This window comes from Portunus trituberculatus, chromosome 46 (assembly GCF_017591435.1).
Source record: "Portunus trituberculatus isolate SZX2019 chromosome 46, ASM1759143v1, whole genome shotgun sequence".
Lineage (NCBI taxonomy): Eukaryota > Metazoa > Arthropoda > Malacostraca > Decapoda > Portunidae > Portunus > Portunus trituberculatus.
In genome coordinates, this window is record NC_059300.1 from 27,378,898 (window position 1) to 27,400,234 (window position 21,337).

Genomic DNA, 21,337 nt, shown 5'->3' on the forward strand with positions numbered 1-21,337 from the left:
TGTGTAGGTAATAATACTTTGGATCGTTTCGCCATCGCCATCGCCGCACCGTTAGCCTCGATAAACGGATCGTTATCCTCAACAAACACATCTGTACCGTGGACACTGGAATCGCAACCTGTCGTGGAATCCCATTGTTAGCGTGGACTCATTTTCCTTCGCGGCTTCAAGCTCACTGATTGTTGTCAACTTGCAGCGCCTCATACTAGGCAAGGCGTCGCCTTAAGCAGGGTGCCGTGTCTACCGTCCATCAGATGATGCCGTGAGGGGCCTTTAAGGGGTGATAAGGGCTCCTTGCATAGAGTCTGGTGGTGAGTGGTGTGTACAGGACCTCTGCTTATAATGACATCGGGCTGAACAACTCGCCATGAACGAGGGCACGCTGTGCGCCATGAGCCAGGCACTGACCGTACCAGTGGTCCTTTACGGGGTGAAAAGGACTCACTGACAGTGTTTGGGGAGTGGAGTGTGGCGGGTTATGCTCATGGCTACCCGTGTGAGGCGCAGTAAGGTGGCAGCGTCACTCTCCTCGCACTCACGGGTCTGGGGTGAACTCTTACGGGGTGAAAGGGTTCGCCCCAGTACCTGTGTAGGCAAGTGAACTTCAATTGCGTCGCAGTGAGGTGGCAGCGCCACTCTCCTCGCACCTAAGGGTGTGGGTGGACCCTTACGGGGTGAAAGGGTTCATCCCAGTACCTGTGTAGGCAAGTGGACTTCAATTGCAGCGCAGGAAGGTGGCAGCGTCACTTTACTCGCACTCAAGGGTGTTGGGTGGATCCTTACGGGGTGAAAGGGTTCGTCCCAGTACCTGTGTAGGCAAGTGGACTTCAATATTGTGTCTTGAAATCGCATCGTGAGGACTGGAACCGCATCGACATCGTGGAAACCCGCATCGTTCCCGTGGAAACTGGAATTGCATCTTGATCGTGGAAACTCGCATTATTATCTTGGAAACTGGAAGGGCATCTTTATCATGGAAAGGCATCGTCATTTTGGAAACTTGCATCGCTATCGAGGAAACTGGAATGCCATTGTTATCTTGGAAACTCGGAGCGCTATCGAGGAATCTGGAATCAAATCTTATCGTACACACTGTTATCGTGGAAGCTCTCGTGATCGTCGTTCGTTTCGTTATCTCTGAATTACTTAATTAGTCTTGGTATTATTATTAGCCTCCGTAATAATAGAGATGTTGGTCATTTTTATCTTATCTCTTTTACTGTATTTTTTTTCAGGGTACAGTTTAGTGTTCTTCAACCTTTTCTAAATTCGTGCACCTTTTCGAGAAGCAAGGAGGACTATAAAAGAAATGCATCAATATTCGTAATTTTCCCCTACTTTAAGACTGAAAATCGATAGATAACATTATTGAATATCTACCTGAAGCTACAGTTTTTTAGTCCTAAACAGTCGCTATATAGAGCGAAATGTACTATAACAAAATGCCACATCTCAAACACATTAGGCCCGTGTTCCGTCGGAGTGTAATATATTACTATTGTGAATAAATCGCAATACTTTGATTAATATCAATAGGAGAGGACCCAAACTGTCACAATTTCAGTGTTCGCAGGAGAGAGTCAGTATCGTCTCGCGGTACAGAGTAATCGTCTCTAAACACTGTATTACGATGTATCTATTGATTTGCCAGGGTTTTACTCCTACCAGTATTTTTCTGTTCTTATTCTACCATGGTATTTCTTTATAGTTACTTGAGTTTATACGACTGACATCATAATATAGAGCAAAACATAATTGTCTGGTGTACCAAGATCTTTCATTTCTAGAGACTTAATTAAAGACAGCACGGAACCTTAACACACATTTCACCTCGCTTCTGCACAGGTTAATTCTTCTTCTTCTCAACCTTTTAATGTGATGTACCCTCGAAGTCTTTCAGTATTGATCACGTACCCTTACCCACAATGCAGCGTCAGGAAGGGTAACAATAAATGCATGGTTTATTGACTTAGTTTATTAAGTTTAAATTGTGTTATATATGTGGAGCAGACACAATTTTTAATTAATATTAGTATGTTTCTATGAGGTAGTGTCGATAGGAACTGGTACCTCACAGGAGACACTATATGTGACTAACATGCAATGCATTTACCAAAAGGAACTATATCAGACAATTTTCGATCATTATGGCAGTGAACTAGTGTTGCTTGCAGCTAGTTGCAACTTGTAACTAGTAACAGTGATAAATAAGTCACTGTGTGTGTGAATAACATATAAAATAAGAAATCGGAGCAAATATTATAGGTTTGCAAGGTTGTGTGGCAACTGTAATCCAAGAGAGCTTCCTCTCAAGTGATATAACTCAAGAGTTTCCTTGTTAACGTTGTTAACGTGTCCTGGTTCTAGTGAAGGACACATTGTATACTACAAACGAATTTGCTTCTATTTAAAACTGAAGCATTTTGAGAAACCCGCCACGTACCCCAAAATTCCTCTCACGTACCCTGTACGCGTACTAGGTTGAGAACCCCTGGTCTAGTGCGCGGTGAGGTTTGGCTAGTGTGTGGTGGGTTGAGGTAGTGTGTGGTGGGTTGAGGTAGTGTGCGGTGGGTTGGGGTGGTGTGTGGTGGGTTTGGCTAGTGTGTGGTGGGTTTGGGTAGTGTGTGGTGGGTTTGTGGTGGGTTGAGGTTTTTGGTGGGGTTGAGGTAGTGTGTGGTGGGTTTGGTGTTTGGTGGGTTTGGTGTGTGGTGGGTTGGGTAGTGTGTGGTGGGTTGGGATAGAGTATGGTGGGTTTGGCTAGTGTGTAGTGGGCTTGGTAGTGTTTGGTTGGTTGGGTTGGCTGAATGGACTGACAGTGTGGTGGATTGGTGGTTTACGAAGGCACTGAAACATTTCCTTGGCCTCACACGTGTTGATATAAACAATACATATGTATATAAAAAAGAAATAAATAAAGATGCAGAGACAGAGAGAATAAACAAATAAAGACAAAGAGAAAAACAACAACAACAACTGCTACTGTGGATATTTCTTCTGCTTGAACAAATACATAGATTAAATAAAATGTATAGAAAATAAATAAAGAAAAATGTAGACAAAGAGAAAAAACAACAATTTCTGCTAAAAAAAAGTAAAGACTAAGAGAAATAAAACAACAACTTCTGCTACTGTGGATACTTCTTCTGCTTGAACGAATACATAGATTAAATGAATCGCTGGTGCTTGGCGAGGTGAAAATTACTTCTAAACTCCAGTCCTCCTTGATCAATTTGTAAATTACATCAAGGAATTCCCTGCTATGCGCGCCATGTCTTTACGGAATTTAATTAACGTCTTCGCTCTCTGATATTTTCTCACAGATGTCTTGCATTCCTCCTCCTATTAATTCATACATTGCCTCCACTTCCGCGATGCCTCAACTCGCCGCGCGCATTTCCCGCCTCGCGAGACTTACTGTGTTGCTGAATTTGAGCGGAACTATGGAGAAGATACAAATGAACCTAAGGGAGAAATACTAAAGAGAATAGAGGATGAGATGCCGAGACAGTTTGGGAAAAGGCATACTAAGTTTGTTAGAGTGAAATAAGAGTATGTTGTTTTGTTTCAGTTTAAGAAAAAATATACACAAGAAATAACAGAAGTAAGAAAGAAGTAAGAAATAAAAATTAACAGGAGAAAATTATTAGATAGTGTGTACTTATATAGATAAAAGTTATTGCCAAGAAGTCAAAAGGTCAAGTTAAGCATATCGTTTTCTTTAACATTACGGAAAAAAAAAAAGAATACGAACAAACTTGACATAATAAGTAATAAGGCTTAAAAAAGGAATTACCTCCGAAATGACTGAAAGAAAAGAATTAAAAGCAATGAATAGCACTTTGTTTTAAGGGAAAGATTAAATTCACCGGAGACATGCCAATGGAAAAAATAGTCGATAAACCCCTTCATTACTGGGACACATTTTTACCTTGAGATTTAAGTATAATTAGCCCAGTTTATTAATATTAGGAGGGGTCTATGGAGGGCAGAAAATTAATGGCCACAGTTTTCACTAATTCAATCCCACACATGAGTTTCTGAAGCTGTATAAAATCACCAAATAGTAAGCAGAATGAATCTGGAAACGCGTCATGGCACTAAAGTCGATCAATAATGGAGTGCGTAAGATTCTAAATATAACGTCGATGTAAAAGAAGATGGAGTGAATCATATTGCTTAAACCTACCAGACATTTAACCTAAGATGACATAAGGAACAGTATCAAGGTTCGTATCCCTTTAAGCACTGTTACTCCAGCTTGGTGTGTTAAGTTCTAAATATAACGTCAATGTGAAAAGAAGCTAGAGTGAATTCCGTTGCTTAAACCTGCCAGACATTTTACCCAAGATGACATAAGCATCAGTATCAATGTTTTATTTTAGACACTGTTACTCTAGCTGGTGTGTTTACCCTTATTGATACTGTAGCTGGTGTGTAAATAAGGGTATATACGTCACGGTGTTGTTCTTGAGTACCCTAGTGAACCTGTTAGTATAGTGTGGCACGTAGAGGTGAGACGTGATGGGGTGGTGCTGTGGTGTGGCGTGGTGTGGGATGGTGTTTTGTGGTGGGCGTGGTGTGGGATTTTTTTTTTTTTTTACATTACAAGGGCACTGGCCTAGGGAAAACAGTGTTGGAAAAAAAAAAATCCCGCTGGTTGCCAGGCCCTGTTTAGAGGAAAGTAGGAGAAAGAAAAACAAAAAATCTAAAAGGAGGGTCCAGTTAACGTGTCTTGACACTCCTCTTTTGAAAGAGTTTAAGTCATAGGCAGGTGGAAATACAGACACAGGTAGAGAGTTCAGAGTTTGAATGAAGGAGTGAAGATACTGGTTAACTCTTGCATTAGGAAGATGGACAGAATAGGGATGAGAAGAAGTAGAGAGTCTTGTGCAGCGAGGCCGCAGGAGGGGAAGGCAAGCAGTTAGCACAGCGGTAGGATGTGGTGACGATGCCTGGTTACCATACTTGTTGTAGTAGTAAAGGGGGTGATAACACTGGTGGTGGTGATGATAGTTGAAATATGACATATGTATGTGTATGGATGAAAGAGAGAGAGAGAGAGAGAGAGAGAGAGAGAGAGAGAGAGAGAGAGAGAGAGAGAGAGAGAGAGAGAGAGAGAGAGATAGGGCGTCCTGTCAACAATGACTTATTGAATTAATTAGAATCCTTTAACTGTTCACTCAGAAGGCTTAGTGAGACGAGAATTTAAGTTGAAAGGAGGAGGAGGAGGAGGAGGAGGAGGAGGAGGAGCTTATCTAGGCCGAGGGAAAGAAATATAGGAAGGAAGTCCCATTAAAAATAAGAGGAATTTGCAAATGTAATAGGAAATTATAACGACGAAGAAGGAAAAATGAAGAAGAAGAAGAAGAAGAAGAAGAAGAAGAAGAAGAAGAAGAAGAAGAAGAAGAAGAAGAAGAAGAAGAAGAAGAAGAAGAAGAAGAAGAAGAAGAAGAAGAGGAGGAGGAGGAGAAAGATGAAGTTTTCTACAACAACAACAACAGCAGCAGCAACAGGAAGACGATTAAGAACAACAAGGAATCGAAGGAGAATAAGAAGAAAAAAGAAAGAGACAAGAACGAGGATGGATGAGAGAGAAAGATGAAAGATGGGACTGTTGACTCACACGTGAACAAAGAGACGGACAGTTTGGCAATTAGATATACGAGTATGAATTGTACGCATTGAAAAAATAAAACACAGAAAGACAAATTACATGAGAGAGAGAGAGAGAGAGAGAGAGAGAGAGAGAGAGAGAGAGAGAGAGAGAGAGAGAGAGAGAGAGAGAGAGAGAGAGAGATTGACTGCTTGCCTTTATTCATATGATGCTGAGAAACAAAAGAATATCCAATACTAAGAAGGAAAAGGCAATGATGAACAAGTGAAGGGAATGGAAGAATACAGAGACATTACTTACACACACACACACACACACACACACACACACACACACACACACACACACACACACACACACACACACACACACACACGATGAATGATTATAATGGCGTTTTTCTTTAATGTTTTGACTCGTGTTACTATTACAACAACAACAATAACAACAACAACAACAACTATTACTACTACTACCATCACGCCACTACTACTACTACTACTACTACTACTACTACTACTACTACTACTACTACTACTACTACTACTACTACTACTACTACTACTACTACTCTCTCTCTCTCTCTCTCTCTCTCTCTCTCTCTGGCCACCACACATCTGCCCCTTCGCACCATCCACTTCAAACACAAACCTAACCATTACAATCAGTCCTCCCCACGTGCTTTTCTTCCTTTCTTTCCTCTCCCCCTTTCACCTTTTTCTTAGCATTTCCTTTCCCTCCTCCTCCTTTTTCTCTCCCTTTTCACGCCTTGGTCCATAGATATCTTGAATTTGAATGACAGAGAGAGAGAGAGAGAGAGAGAGAGAGAGAGAGAGAGAACGATATCATGGTCACACACACACACACACACACACACACACACACACACACACACACACACACACACACACACACACACACACACACAGCTCCCTGCTTTAATGGACGCCACACTCCCTGCTCAAACTTTGTCATTTATCTGTGTGACGTAAAATATTTTCCCGCTGTTTTTTCCTGCGGCTGACACAGGGGGAGGAGTTTGGACTTGGCAGGAGGGAGAGGGAAGGGGGGAGACTTACTGAGGGAATGAGAGAAAAGGGAACTGTGGCTGGGAGGAGGAGGAGGAGGAGGAGGAAAAAAACAAAGACGCTGGTTGGCTGAGGTTTACCTATGTGGAGGGAGAGGGAGAGAGAGAGAGAGAGAGAGAGAGAGAGAGAGAGAGAGAGAGAGAGAGAGAGAGAGAGAGAGAGTAAGGTAAGGGAAGGGAGAATATAGGGAGAGGAAGGGCAGATGGAAAGAATACCAGGGTGAGTGAGAGAGAGTGAGAGGTGTTGAGGGCGCCGTACAGCTAAGGGGAAAAAAGTGCTGTAGGGAAAAATAGAGGTGAGGGCACATTGTATGGGTTGGTGCGAGGGGGAAAGCTGCCTGTGACTTGGAAAGGGCACAAGTCAAGGCTTTCTTTCCCTTTTCCCCTCGTTCCTCACATTGTCCACCACCACCACCACCACCATTAATACTAATTTTACTACTACTACTACTATTACAACAACAACAACAACAACAACAACAACAACAACAACAACTACTACTACTACTACTACTACTACTACTACTACTACTACTACTACTACTATTACTACTACTACTACTGTTTTTGCTTCTTTTCGCTCCCTGTTTTCCTTCTGCGTGAAAGAGAAACACTTGATCTTTATATGACATAAACTGTTTGGCTGCAATGGTCTTCTCTTTAAGCTTAGATAAAGATGTGTGTCAAAATTTAATGTGTGATTTATAAATGGTAAAAGAAATGAATGAACAACTAAAACCTTTAATTGTGTGTAGTTTTGTTTTTCGTTGAGTGAAATCCTGCACAATTACTGAAATAATTGGTGTCACATTGCCTCTGCCAGTCAAAGGATTAATGATTAAAAGATAAAAAGTTATTTCCTTCTGCGCTAGAGTTTCAGCCTCAGGTTTGCTGCAACGTGAGAACAAAGAAGTGATCCGGATACAGTATTTATTTTTTGTCAGATTAACACTTCAGAATTTATACTACTTTGTTTTACGACTTAGTGTTGAGCAGAGCGTGAGTCTCATCCTGACACACACACACACACACACACACACACACACACACACACACACACACACACACACACACACACACACACACACCGCAATATTCATAAATTTGATCATCTTCACTCCCATTATCTGAAGAAATCCTGGAACAAAAGTTTGGCAATTCAAATATCCGAGGTGGTCATGTGTGCCTGCTGCTGCCTTTCTTTGTGTGTGTGTGTGTGTGTGTGTGTGTGTGTGTGTGTGTGTGTGTGTGTGTGTGTGTGTGTGTGTGTGTGTGTCCGCGTGTAGCCATCACATGCTGGCAACTCGGCGAGGCGGAAGTGAACTCCTTGGCAGCTCGGCCTGCGCCTCTTATCGTCACTTTGCTGTTCCTTCAGTCGTGAATTTGCTCTTCCTGGTTTGCTTGTGTTGCCGCCCAGACCCGCCAGACCCGCCAGACCCGCCAGACCCTCACGCTTCTTGATCTCCCGCCTTTTCTCTCGCGACGCTGTTACATTCCTGTGTTTTTCCTTCACACACTTTAGGTGGTCCTGTTTGCCTCTCCCCGTGCCGCCATCACCACCTTTTAGAGGACTTCCGCTGGCGTGCGTCGCCTCGCCTAACATACATTGGCGGGGGTCAGGATGCCTCCGACCTTTCATGTGAAAGACGCAGTGAAGAGAGAAAAGAGATTTCTCCATAGACTACAATAGTGAGAAAAATCTGGTGTTCCGACTAAATAATATCAAATTGTTATGGATGAATTGTTTTATTTAATTTTAATCGGGTTACAATGTAAAAAAAACCCCTGATATTATTACCAATTTTTATTGCTTATAAAACTAGGGCAATGTTAGTGTTGATGGTATTTGAGTCATTTTGTGATTAAATAAGTCTTTTGTGATTATTGTTCAAGTACTTTTTTATGGACACATTTCTTGGCTGACTGAGAGATCATAATTTTTTGAACATGTATAGTGACTGTTCAATTTATTATCACATTTCATTTAACCAAAACTTTCCTGGAAACAAATACTTTTAAAACGTGGGTCACGAGGCGTTTATGAAAGCAATAAATAGGAGAGCTGGAAAAACGTCCCGCCGTCGTGGAATGTAACACGTAATGTTGTAACGCGCCCACTGCAATACATTCACTCCAGCGTAATTACATCGGTGTCAACGTAATTATAATTAGGAAAGGAATTATGTTAAGTTTCTAAAGTAGGAAATAAATTAATGTTGTCTCACTTACACGGAATTGTTACTTATTTTTCCTCACAGTGGATAAGTTGCCTGTATAACTGAAACGTGCGTGGGGAAAATAAAAGACAGTGGGATTATGTTTGCTGAAGTGAGTGAGGATAAAGACGAGCTGATGTGTCTTGTGTGGGCGATTGCCGGTGCTAATGGTTCATGAGTGGCTAAGGGCACACTCACACCTCTCAGTTGATGAAGGTAAAGGTGAGTACGTGCCGCTAAATATTTCATCACATCGCGTATGTTGTGTTGGTTCGTACTTTTGTTATAGTGAATTAGTGGAGAAGAGTGATGGAATGCTAAGGCAGGCTGTGGCGTCCTTTCCGTAATCCTTTGGCCTCATTTTATTTATTGTGTGTGTGTATGGTTTGAAGGAAGAGTGATTAACCCCTTTAGTACTGGAACGGATTTTTGCCTCGAGTTATGGGTAGGATTACACGATTTTATTAACCGTAAGAAAAGTCTATGGAGATCAGAAGATTAATGTCCACAGTCTTCACCCTTTTTTTATCCCGACATAAGTTTCTGAAGTTGCTTTAAATCGCCAGATAGTAAGCAGAATAAATATGAAAACGTGTCCTGCTACTGAAGGAGTTAAGCGGATTCCACGCAGACTGTTGCGATGCGTTGTATGACAGTGACGCAAGTTTCTTATTACTTTCCAAACGTTTCAGTATCTTATCTAAATTAATTTGAACAAACTATTATTCATACTACTTTGTTTTGAAGGATGGTCTCATGGTTCTTGGTATAGTGTTATAGTTTAACCCCTTCAGTACCATGACGCGTTTTTCCATAATTATTCGTTCTGTTTTACTATTTGGTGATTTTATACAACTTCAGAAATTCATGTGGGGCATCAAAATGGTAAAGACTGTGGCCATTAATCTTCTGACCTCCGTAGACCCTTCCTAATGTCGATAGAATGATCTAATCGTACACAAATCTCAAGGTGAAAATGTGCTCCAGTATTAAAGGGGTTAACATGAATTCCGCACTGACAATGAAAAACAGGCAATTCGATAAATCCTCCCTGTGACCTTTGAGAACCTTACGAGAAAGCAAAACGTTCAAGAATGCGATACATACTCCCACTCAAGCCTCTCGGACACCATTACTTACGTGGAACAGAATAAGAAAAAAAAGTAGCTAATAAAACACAGACCTAAGAGAACTCGATGAATTATTACTGTATTTCTGTGACCTCTAACTTCTTCAACACCAGGACACGCTTTCATATTCATTCTGTTTACTATTTGGTGATTTTATACATCTTCAGAAACTTATGTGAGGATTTAAGCAGTGAAAACTCTGGCCATTGATCTTGTGACCTCCAAAGACCTTTCCTAATGTCAGCAAAATAGTCTACTCGCACCGAAAAATCATGATAAAAATGCGTCCCAGTAGTGAAGGTGGTATAGTTGTTGTGGTGTAGCAAAACGTTTAAGAACACAAGACATGCTCTCACACAAGCTTTATCTACACAAGAGGAATAAGAAACAGCGTCTTTGTGTTCTCAGCGGTAAGTGGTTTTTAGAATTCTCTGCAGTGTGAAAAAAAATCACGTCACCTTTTGGAAAACCTTTCAGATGGCAGCAGTGACGGTGGCTGCTCGTGTTCCGCCCTGCAGCAACACACTATCAGCTCTCTTGACATTCCCCAGCCCACGCCAAGCCAGTCCTTCGTGGTCGGTATCCTGTCCACATTACGTCCGATCACCACCGCCACGCAAAATTGAACATGAAAAGAAAGAAATAGGAAAATAAATAAGTAAACAAATAGAAATTGAAAGAAAAAATGAAAATAAACATATAAAAATTGGACACCGTTACCAGCTTTCCTTCTTTCTTTGTGTGTGTGTGTGTGTGTGTGTGTGTGTGTGTGTGTGTGTGTGTGTAAGATCATTTATTATCGTCAGCAGGATTTACAACAAGACACAAGACGAAAAAATGGGGAAAAAAAACAGCAAAACACGCAATGAGCAACCGCTTGTCTCTGTCACGTGTTTGGCAAGCAGTTTGTAATGTCAGGAGGATTGAAAGTCACACACACACACACACACACACACACACACACACACACACACACACACACACACACAGTTCTCCGTAACTATGTAAATTGGCTTCCGTTTTAAAAATATTTTCTACTTCAGTGTTTTTTCATATTCATTTTTTTAACAATAACGTCACGTCTTCTTTTTTGTGATCTTGACGCCTCTCCTTTCCATATGAAAATACACGTGATCTTTTTCTGTCTGTCTGTCTGTTTGTTTGTCTGTCTGTCTGTCTGTCTGTCTGTCTGTCTGTCTTTGTCTTTTTTTGTCTTTTTGTCTGTTTTTTTGTCTGTCTTTTTGTCTTTTTTGTCTTTTTGTCTTTTTGTCTGTCTGTCTGTCTGTCTGTCTGTCTGTCTGTCTCTCTCTCTCTCTCTCTCTCTCTCTCTCTCTCTCTCTCTCTCTCTCTCTCTCTCTCTCTCTCTCTCTCTCTCTCTCTCTCTCGGCATACGGGAGTGGCCTAATAAGGTAACAAAGGCTGGGAATCCATCACGCTTTCCGCTCCTTAGGTTCCCTGATGACAGGCTGCTGCAGGCTTGATTCATGTGTTCCAACCTGCCTCTTATTCCTTATTCCTTATTCCTCTTCTATTCCTCCTCCCATCCCCTTTCCCTTTATCGTTCGTTCTCCATCGTTACACATTCTGCTTTTAGTTTGATTTTTTCCATGATTCCCTATTTTCTTTTTTTTTTCTCCTTATATTCTTTTGTTTTGTGTTAGTCTTCGTTTTTTTCTTTACTTTTTAAATTTTTGTTCTTCTCTTATGGTTCTTTCTTAATCTCCTCTTCTCGTCTCTCCCATTTTCTTTTTCTAGTTTCCTTCTCTGTCTACTCGACCTTTTGTTCCTTCCTGTTTAGCTTTTTTTTTTTATATATATATAAGAAGGAAATCTGGTGAACAACAAAACAATGAAACAAAAAGGTCCACTTAGATGCTAGTCCCCGAGCAGGTCAGAGAGAGAGAGAGAGAGAGAGAGAGAGAGAGAGAGAGAGAGAGAGAGAGAGAGAGTGTCCACTTATCTCCTTTCTCTTTTCTCTCTCTCTCTCTCTCTCTCTCTCTCTCTCTCTCTCTCTCCCTTTCCTCCCTTCCAGCAGTGTTGTCTCAGCTGCAATATGTCTTCCGTCTAGATCTCATCCCCCAAGGCCAACACAGATAGCATACCACCTGTCTTTTTGGTGTCTTTTGGAGTCTTTCTCTCAGTTAAGGCGCAAGTGACAGAAAATGAATATTGTTTGGCGCTTGCATGTTTTTTTTTCTAGTTTAAATAATGACCTTTAAGTGGCAATAAACAGACGTGAGTAGGATTGCTGGCGTTTTCGTAATGTGAGTTTTATTGGTGGGGATCTTGATTAATTTGCTGGAATGGTGATTGGTTGACACGAGGGAGGTTTAGTCTCTTCAGTACCAGGACGTGTTTTTTCAAATTCATTTTGTTACTATTTTGTAATTTTATACAGGTTCAGAAACTTATGTTGGGAGTAGAATTGTAAAGACTGTGCCCATTAATCTTTTGACCTCCATAGAGTCTTCCTAGTGCTGATAAAATCGTCTGATCATACCCCCAAAATAAAGTAAAAAGTGCGTCTCAGTATTGAAGGGGTTAAGAGAAACATTAAGGTATTATTTTTCATTATGTATAGTTATTCTGTGTTGTAAGAAGAGTGAATTTCATCAAATAATAGTAATGAAAGTTTGCTTGTATGTAACTGATCAAGATTCATATAATTTACTGAGTTTCTGAAGGAATGTTATGTTTTTTTGCAGTGTAGATTTTGTCTGGTGCAGCGTGAGTGTGTATGTGTGTGTGTGTGGTGGGGTGTGCTAGGCGTTAGGTGCAGCCCATTTGTGGTGCAGTGGTGCAGACTGTTTGTGGCGTACGCATTCTGTGATCTTGTATCGTGTGTTCCGTTTGTGGTGAAAGGTAGGTGTGCTGCAGGCTGTGTGTGGTGCAGGGCATGTAGTGCAGGCTGAGTGTGGTACAGGCTGTGTGGTACGAACTCGTGTGGTGCCGCGTAAAGCAAGCGTCACCGCCTCCCCAGCTGGCGGTGATGGTACGAGTAGAGTTGAGCCTAAACGGTGACAGCTGGTGCAAATCGGTGGCCGTGAGGACGTTCTCTCCCCTCCGTGCAGCTCCCGTGTCCCCAGCGGTGTGTGCGTGGCCACCGCCTCCTCATTACGTGGACTTTATGCCGCCGAGCTACACTTTCCTCCCCTCAACGCTCCTGGTCACGCCAACCCCCTCCGACCTGAGCTACTTGTCTTCGTCTCGTCGCCTGCACCTTTCATAACCTCGCCTTTAGTGCTCTTTGTTCATGTTTTTTCTTCTACTTCTGGTTTTACTGTGTATTTTGCGTCCCGTATGTGTGGCAATATATTCCTTACCTTCTTGTTTATCTTTTTTTGCTCTATGATTGCTGAAAAAAAATGTGATCGTTTTCTGCTTCATGTTTTTAATTCAGGGTTTCAGTGTCTCATCTCCACTAGTTTGAAGCGGCTAAAGTGGAAGTTACTAGTATATTCAAGCGTAGTTTTAAGATCTGAGTGACAGTTTAACAAGGATTCTGCATCATCACTGGGAAATAATTTAAACACACACACACACACACACACACACACACACACACACACACACACACACACACACACACACACACACACACACACACACACACTTCACTCGGTAACATTACTGTAATATTGATCCCGTATGCTACTGTGGCATTCTTGTCTAGTTGCTGACTGGCGTAAATCTCAGCATGACATGTGAGTGCGTCTTGGGTAATTGATAAGCTCTGGCGTGTCATCAAGTAACGCCAACCACAATAATGCATCAATCCCCACTCCTTTGTTCCTCTCCACAGTGACTGCCTGGAGGTGGAAGAGGAGAGTTTTATACTACACGAGTTGAAAGAAGACAACCACTTATAGATACATAGTAGAAGCGAGGAACAGGTCTGGTGTTTTGTTTACCCTACACTAACACAAAATTTACCTGCTATGTACATAAGAAAAATAGTAAAGGTACAGGGCCTGTACAGTATAAAATAAATGCAATACGTAATAGTAAAACATATCCCCGAAGGCATGGCTGACTGAGACATCTAACTTATCACGTTCTTATTCCTTCAGGCTTTTTGCAAATGCTTCGTTTATCATGTTCATTAAGGACAGAGGCACAGTGAAGGACAGACAGCGTACGTACATAAACACTGCATTTCACTTTTTCACCGTTGTCTATAAGATCTAACCTACAATTTTTACCTCCTCTATTTTTTTTATGCACTAAGATACTCCTTGCCTCATATTTTCATAGAATACATAGGTACAGTACATCATATTCAGAGTATCTCGTCTTGGGAAAAGCGAGAAACTTAATAGTCATCATCTTATTCCGTTTACTTACACACCCCAGTCTTCCCCTCTCATTTCTTTGCTTTCTTAGTCATATAATCTATCTATTTGGGTCGCTTCCTGCCCGCGTCCACACTCGAGGCTATCCTGCGCCGAGGATTCACTGGCGGACGCATCAACCACTTAATCATGAAAGGGAATTGATAGTCTGTTCGCATTACCTTATTGGATCAGTCAGACGCGCCTCCTCGCACCACCAGCCACCAGTCAAAGGCATTTCCCGCATACCTGAAGTGCATGCGTCGAGATCTAGTTAATTAATGACATGCAGCTTGATGAGGGAGAGGGAGAGAGGGAGAGGGAGAGAGGCATAGACACAGAGACAGGTATTTCTATCAGTTTAAGCTGACCGGGCTACCTCTAACGCCAAAGTACAGCTGTCTAATTATGTCCAGCGCGCCTCACATTCCCTCCCTGGTCTTTGTCTGGGTATAATGGGACACCTTTCACTTTTGTCCCGCGTGGTGGTAGTGTCTTAATTTGTTGTGTCTGAAACTACCGGGAAATTTTGGGTATGGAAGTTGATTTGATGTATTTAGCTGAGTTTTTTTTTTTCTTTATTTTTTGTGTAAGCTTTGAAAATGTTATGGCTGACTGTGTTTTTTAAAATTCTCAATCTATGTATTCATTTTCTTGTTTGTTTCTTTCTCTGTTTGTTTATCTGTTTGTCTCAGTATCTCTGTTTCTCTGGTTAGCTGAGTGTGTGGATGTTTGGCACACACACACACACACACACACACACACACACACACACACACACACACACACACACACACACACACACACACACACACACACACTCTCTCTCTCTCTCTCTCTCTCTCTCTCTCTCTCTCTCTCTCTCTCTCTCTCTCTCTCTCTCTCCCACCTTCCCTCTTACAAAGCCTTCCTCACTGAATCTCACCTCTCACAGTTACTTGGAGGTCACTGCTGGGTTCGGCTTTCTCATTTATTTATCTGAGTGCAAATACATAGTTTCACATCGGTTCAGAATTTCTAGAGGCGTGATAGCAAAGCAGGAAGCCGATAAACCAAACTCAGCCCGACAAGGTGCACGGATTTCCCATTAGTAAAGTCAAGAGAGAGAGAGAGAGAGAGAGAGAGAGAGAGAGAGAGAGAGTGAGAGTGAGAGTTATGAGTGTATTTTGTTTTGTGTTTTTACATTTATAAGTCAAAGATTATAGAGTATTTAGTGTGTTTATATTGTTGAGAGAGAGAGAGAGAGAGAGAGAGAGAGAGAGAGAGAGAGAGAGAGAGAGAGAGAGAGAGACAAAGAGAGAGAATTTTGACATGCGAATCCTAGAGATGGAGAAAAAACAAAAATGATCCGAGAGAGAGAGAGAGAGAGAGAGAGAGAGAGAGAGAGAGAGAGAGAGAGAGAGAGAGAGAGAGAGAGAATTTTGTCATGCGGATCCTACAGACACACACACACACACATACAAAAAAAAAAAAAAAAATAGCCCAAACAAAATCCTTTAAAATATACAACAGTGATCATTCCTCAAGTCGCGTATCCAGTCACCCTTATTAGTACGTAGAAGTCTAATTTTTCCCCCCCGTGTCATTATCATCACTAGTATCGCCTCCTTATTTCCATTCCTCCTCTTACCTGTGCCATGAGCGAAGGTAATAAATAAGCAGGTTAAGTGCGTTGCTGGAGGTTTTTTAGTTGTTATTTCCACTAACACTGTGCTCGTCTAACCTTCAGCTGACCTCCTGACGGTGAAGGTGAGGGGGTGAGTGCTATTCTATTTCTACTTTTCTCTCGTATTCTTTATCAAACGTTGGAGTCTTTAATTTGTTTGCATATTTACTAATAGGTTTCTCTCTCTCTCTCTCTCTCTCTCTGTGTGTGTGTGTGTGTGTGTGTGTGTGTGTGTGTGTGTGTGTGTGTGTGTGTGTGTGTGTGTGTGTGTGTGTGTGTGTGTGTGTGTGTGTGTGTGTGTGTGTGTGTGTGTGTGTGTGTGTGTGTGTGTGTAAATTGGGTCAAGGATACATGTGAGAGTTTGTTTTCTTTTATATATGCTCTATTTTTCTGTGAGGGAACCTTTTACAGAGAGAGAGAGAGAGAGAGAGAGAGAGAGAGAGAGAGAGAGAGAGAGAGAGAGAGAGAGATAATCCACATGCATGTATCCTGTTCCACGTTCCATAATAGCTCTTATATCCACTCATACCTGAGGGCTTCTTGAGACTGGCGGAGGTGGTTCTAGGGATCACTTTCATTTCAACTTTTTCCCTCTCTTATTTCACTGATATATCCTACCATAAAGGGATTCCCAGGCAGGAGAAGTGGCCACCTCCTCACAGCTCCTCTGTTTTCCACACCCCAGCCAACTTCCCTAATCAATCGTGTCCTTCTTTACCGGTTTTTAGTTCAACAATCGGCAAACTTTCGTCGTTAGCTTTCCACAGCCTCGAACACAAGATTTGGAATTTTTCGAAGCTTCCCATTGACACCACGAATTTGTGCACTCTTCTTTCCCTTTCCTATCCCTTTCCTTCCTCTCCCTTCCCTTCTCTTTCGCTTCTCTTCTCTTCTCTTCTCCTTCTCCCCATCCTCTCTCCTTCGTCTTCTTTCCTATTCTATTCATCTTTTTTTGTTTTTTCTCTTATGTCTTACTTTTTTTGTTCTTTCACTCCTGATTCTCTCTGTCAGTTATTTTCTTTCTTCCATTTCCTTCCTTCTGTACTTTTATCTTCATTAATCTTTCTCTTCAGTTATTTCATATGCATCTTTGTTCTCGTCGTCATCGTCATTATCGTTGTGGTTTTTAATTATCGTCGTTGATGTGGTCGTAGTTGGCGTGGTTGGCTGTTGTCTTGGTCGTCACTGCTGGTATCGACTTCTGCGTCATCAGTGTCATTAACGTATGCTAGTGTGGCGATACGCGTTGTCTGTTCCTGCCTAGATAGCATTGGCGTCGTCGTTATCTTAGTACCTGTCTTTGTTATAGTTTTCCTCATAGTCCTCGTCCTCTTCCTCGTCTTCGTCCTCGTCTTCCTCCTCTTCCACGTCCTCTTCCTCCTCCTCCTCCTCCTCTTCCTCGTCCTCTTTCTTCTCTTCCTCCTCCTCTTCTTCCTCGTCCTCGTCCTCGTCTTCCTCGTCCTCCTCTTCCTCGTCCCCGGTGCGGTGTTCTCGTTTCATCCCAGGACCCTGAGTGGCTTGCTCTTGTCTGAAAGTCGTCCATTCATGAAATCTGCTTCTGATAGTTTGTCATCGAGATTTTTCCGGCCAGGATCGTATATGTGTGTAAACTTGCATGAATGGTGAGTGTTGTTTGTTAGTGTTGTTCGCGCCGAGTTGCAGTGTGTATGTGTGTGTGTGTGTGTGTGTGTGTGTGTGTGTGTGTGTGCGCCCAGTGACTTTTTTTTTTGTAAACGGAAGGTGCTTTAGAAAATGCTCTAGTTATATTTATTTGCAGAACATATTGGGATTACAATATCACACACACACACACACACACACACACACACACACACACACACACACACACACACACACACACACACACACACACACACACACACACACACACCTTTAGGTCAGCAAACTACATACACTTCTTTTCATCATAACATAGAATCTGATAGAGCCTTACCTTTAGATATCAGAGTGACACTTCTATAAGCACGTATTAGAGATCAAAGAGGGCACGGACGAAGCGCCTGTGGGTGTCGGCACGCTGAGGTAGGTAGTCGAGAGGTACAAGCAGGTAGAAGCAGGGAAAGGAAAGGAGAAGCAGGGAGAGGGGTGATCGATGAGTGATGGAGCGAGGAGTGTGGGGGGGACTTACTGAAATAACCATAGCGCTGCGTTATTACAGAGCGAGCCATGGAGCTGCAGGTGTCGGGGCGTGATGGAGTGGTGGTGGGCGGCTCTGGCTCGAGTGATTGGGCACATGAGGATGATGAGTAAATTCAATTAGCGCTGGTATGGCACGTGGAGGAGTATGCGTCTTTGCTGTGTGTGTGTGTGTGTGTGTGTGTGTGTGTGTGTGTGTGTGTGTGTGTGTGTGTGTGTCGGAAAAGAGACAGTTCACGTCACTTCAGACTCAGTGACGCGTGACGTGACACAAAAGAGGTACTTTTATCGGTGGTGTGTGATGTGACGACTCTCTCTCTCTCTCTCTCTCTCTCTCTCTCTCTCTCTCTCTCTCTCTCTCTCTCTCTCTCTCTCTCTCTCTCTCTCTCTCTCCCTCCCTCCCCCAGTAGTGACGTGAGAGGAAGGCAATGCGGTGTAGTTCTCATCACGTTAGGCAAAAGTTTGTCACACGAGCCGAGCACCGCACACTGCGCCACGTAAAAAGACAAGGTGGCTGGTAATAGCGAGTTTCTTGTACTTTTCACCCTATACATGTTAACCCCTTCAGTATCATGACACATTTTTATATTCATTCTGCTTACAATTTGGTGATTTTATACAGCTTCAGAAACTTATGAAGGAATTGAAATAGTGAAGACTCTTTGGCCATCAATCTTCTGGCCTCCATCGATCCTTCCTAATGTATATAAAATTGTCTAATGATACGCACGATTTATGGTAAGAATATCCTAGTACTGAAGAGGTTAAGATCCTTCAAGACAGGAGTGCCAAGACAAATCCAGCACTAAATATGTTGATGTTATGTTAGTGTTACGTCTTTGGGAGTGGAGATTAAAGAACTATTTTGTCTATTTTGTTGTTGTTGCCATTGACGTTTCCCTTTGCGTGTGTGTAGGAAATTTCTGCCTAAACGGCGATAGATTTCTGTTTGTGTCGGAAAGCAATTTGTTCCCGGAAGGAGAATAAATAATCGTCCCTCCATGTTGCGGGTTGTGGCCTTGTGATGTACAGTTTTATTATAGGTAAGGAAGGGGCGGTCACGTGGGATTGACTGGCTGACTGGCCGAGTAATTGCCTGCCTGATTGCGTGATTAACAAGCCGGCTTTGTTTAATACCCGACTTACCTAACTACTGACTGACTGATTGATGACTGTCTGACTGACTGACTGAATGGCGGCAGTAAATGATGACTCGCGTGAAGCAGCGGTGGTCTGACCTGGTCTGGCCTTGTCTGGCCTGGTCTGGTCTGGCTCAAGTGAATTATTTCCATTTCTCGTCACCAGGCAAACAGTTTTCATGAAGCGTGTTTTATTTGTTTAGTTTTGTGTATGTTATTCTTTAGCTTTCCTTTGGCTGTTGTCGTTGGCATTTGTTGGTTTTCTTTATATTTCAGGCGTCTGGTGTTTTTAGTTTTCCTTTTGGTATTGTGGCGCCGTTTGTTGGGGGTTTCCTTTATTATTTTTGGGTGTGTGTTTTCCCGCAGGCACTGCTGCTGCTATTGTTCGTGCATTGTTGTTGCGATCGTTCTAACGGTTCGCTTTTCATTACTTTGTGGGCGTGTGGTGGTATTCGGTTATGTTTATTTTTGCCTTTCAATAGTTTGGTGTTGTTGGTGATGTATACACTCAAGTGTTGCTCCACGCAGTGTTGGTGTGTACACTGTACGAGTCGATTCTGCATTTTTATTATTGGAATTACATTTACAATGCATATTCCATTGTTCTGGCGTATGAACGGTATCAGTGTCTTCAGAGAGAGAGAGAGAGAGAGAGAGAGAGAGAGCTTTGTGGTTGGTGGTGGTGATGTTGGTAGTGGTGGTGGTCTCACCGTTGGCTGTTCCATCATCCGCAGGTGCGGTAAGGACTCGCCCTAAGATGGTGACACATCATCAGCAGCAGTGTAGGATGGCGGTGGTTGCCGGACATCCTTAGACACACGCCTCAGTGTTCCTGTGGCCCTGATACCATTTTGGTGTCATGGTCAAGGCCGCAGGCACGGGCCACTCCCCCGACCGTTGCCGTGTCCTGTGTCTGGAGTGTCTTTCAAGCGTGGTGCCTCTCGGGGACTCGCCCGGTTTTACCTTTTTTTTTTATCATTTTCATCTTCAGGTTTCCTTTCCTGAATTTATATTTTTACTTCATCTTTCACTTCGCTCCCGTGTCAACCTGCAGCAACATGTCCCCGTCAGCTCCATCCCGACACTCCTTTTCCTACACTCTTTCCGCCACCGCTCCTTTTATAACAATTTTAATATGCTCCTCCTCCAGTCCTTCCGCAACGCACGTTCCCTGCGGCTGCTGCAACGCTTGACACAATATTACACCTTCTTTCCTCGCCATGAAACAAAGCTGATCGCATCCTGCGTGTCGAGGCCGCGGGACTGCCTTGCGCCGGCATTGAAGACAACACCTCTCTTCTCTTCTTGTGCTGCTTCTCCAGGCGAACAAAGCAACCTCTTCTTGCCTTCATTTTGTGACTTGTGAACTGGGCTTGTCGCGTGAGTCATGCTAAGTCACTTTACTGTAAAATTCTCCCCTTTCATGAAACTTTGAAGCCGACACACCTACATTATTTAAAGACTTATTCTTTCTCGCTCTGGCTCATGTTATTTATGGAGACGACAGGTAATTTATGTCTCTTATGAACGAGGTGGTCAATAAATACGTAACTGGCAATATGTATGTAGTTCATAAATGCACTGAAATGGAAATAAACAAGGTCACTCCCTATATTGGATACTAGAGTTTCTGTGTCTTTATATGTATGCCCTTTCAATACTATAAATTGAATACAATCGTCTTCACATTATCGGGCTAAGAATAACACACACAGCTTGTATTTACTGTTTATAATGCATCGAAACGGAAATAAGGACGGGCACTCACTATGTTGGATACTCAAGTGTCTGTTTCTATATATGCATCCCCTTTGAATACTATAACTTAAACACAATCGTCTCCACATTACCGGGCCAAGAATAACACACACAGGTCGTATTTACTGTTTATAATGCATTGACACGGAAATAAGGAAGGGCACTCACTATGTTGGATAATCAAGTGTCTATGCTTTGAATGCTATAACTTAAATACAATCGTCTCCACATTACCGGGC

The 21,337-nt window shown here is 42.5% G+C and overlaps 1 long non-coding RNA gene across 2 annotated transcripts in view; it reads left to right on the forward strand.

Moving 5' to 3' along the window:
• Positions 1-21,337, forward strand: part of LOC123520202 — a 257,753-nt gene that overhangs the window by 190,029 nt on the left and 46,387 nt on the right. The window contains exon 3 of one of the 2 annotated variants that reach the window (XR_006679196.1): positions 8,224-8,790. The exons of the other annotated variant lie outside the window; for it this stretch is intronic. This is a non-coding gene — a long non-coding RNA (uncharacterized LOC123520202). Of the gene's footprint in view, positions 1-8,223; positions 8,791-21,337 lie in introns of those variants that run through there. 2 annotated transcript variants of the gene reach the window in all.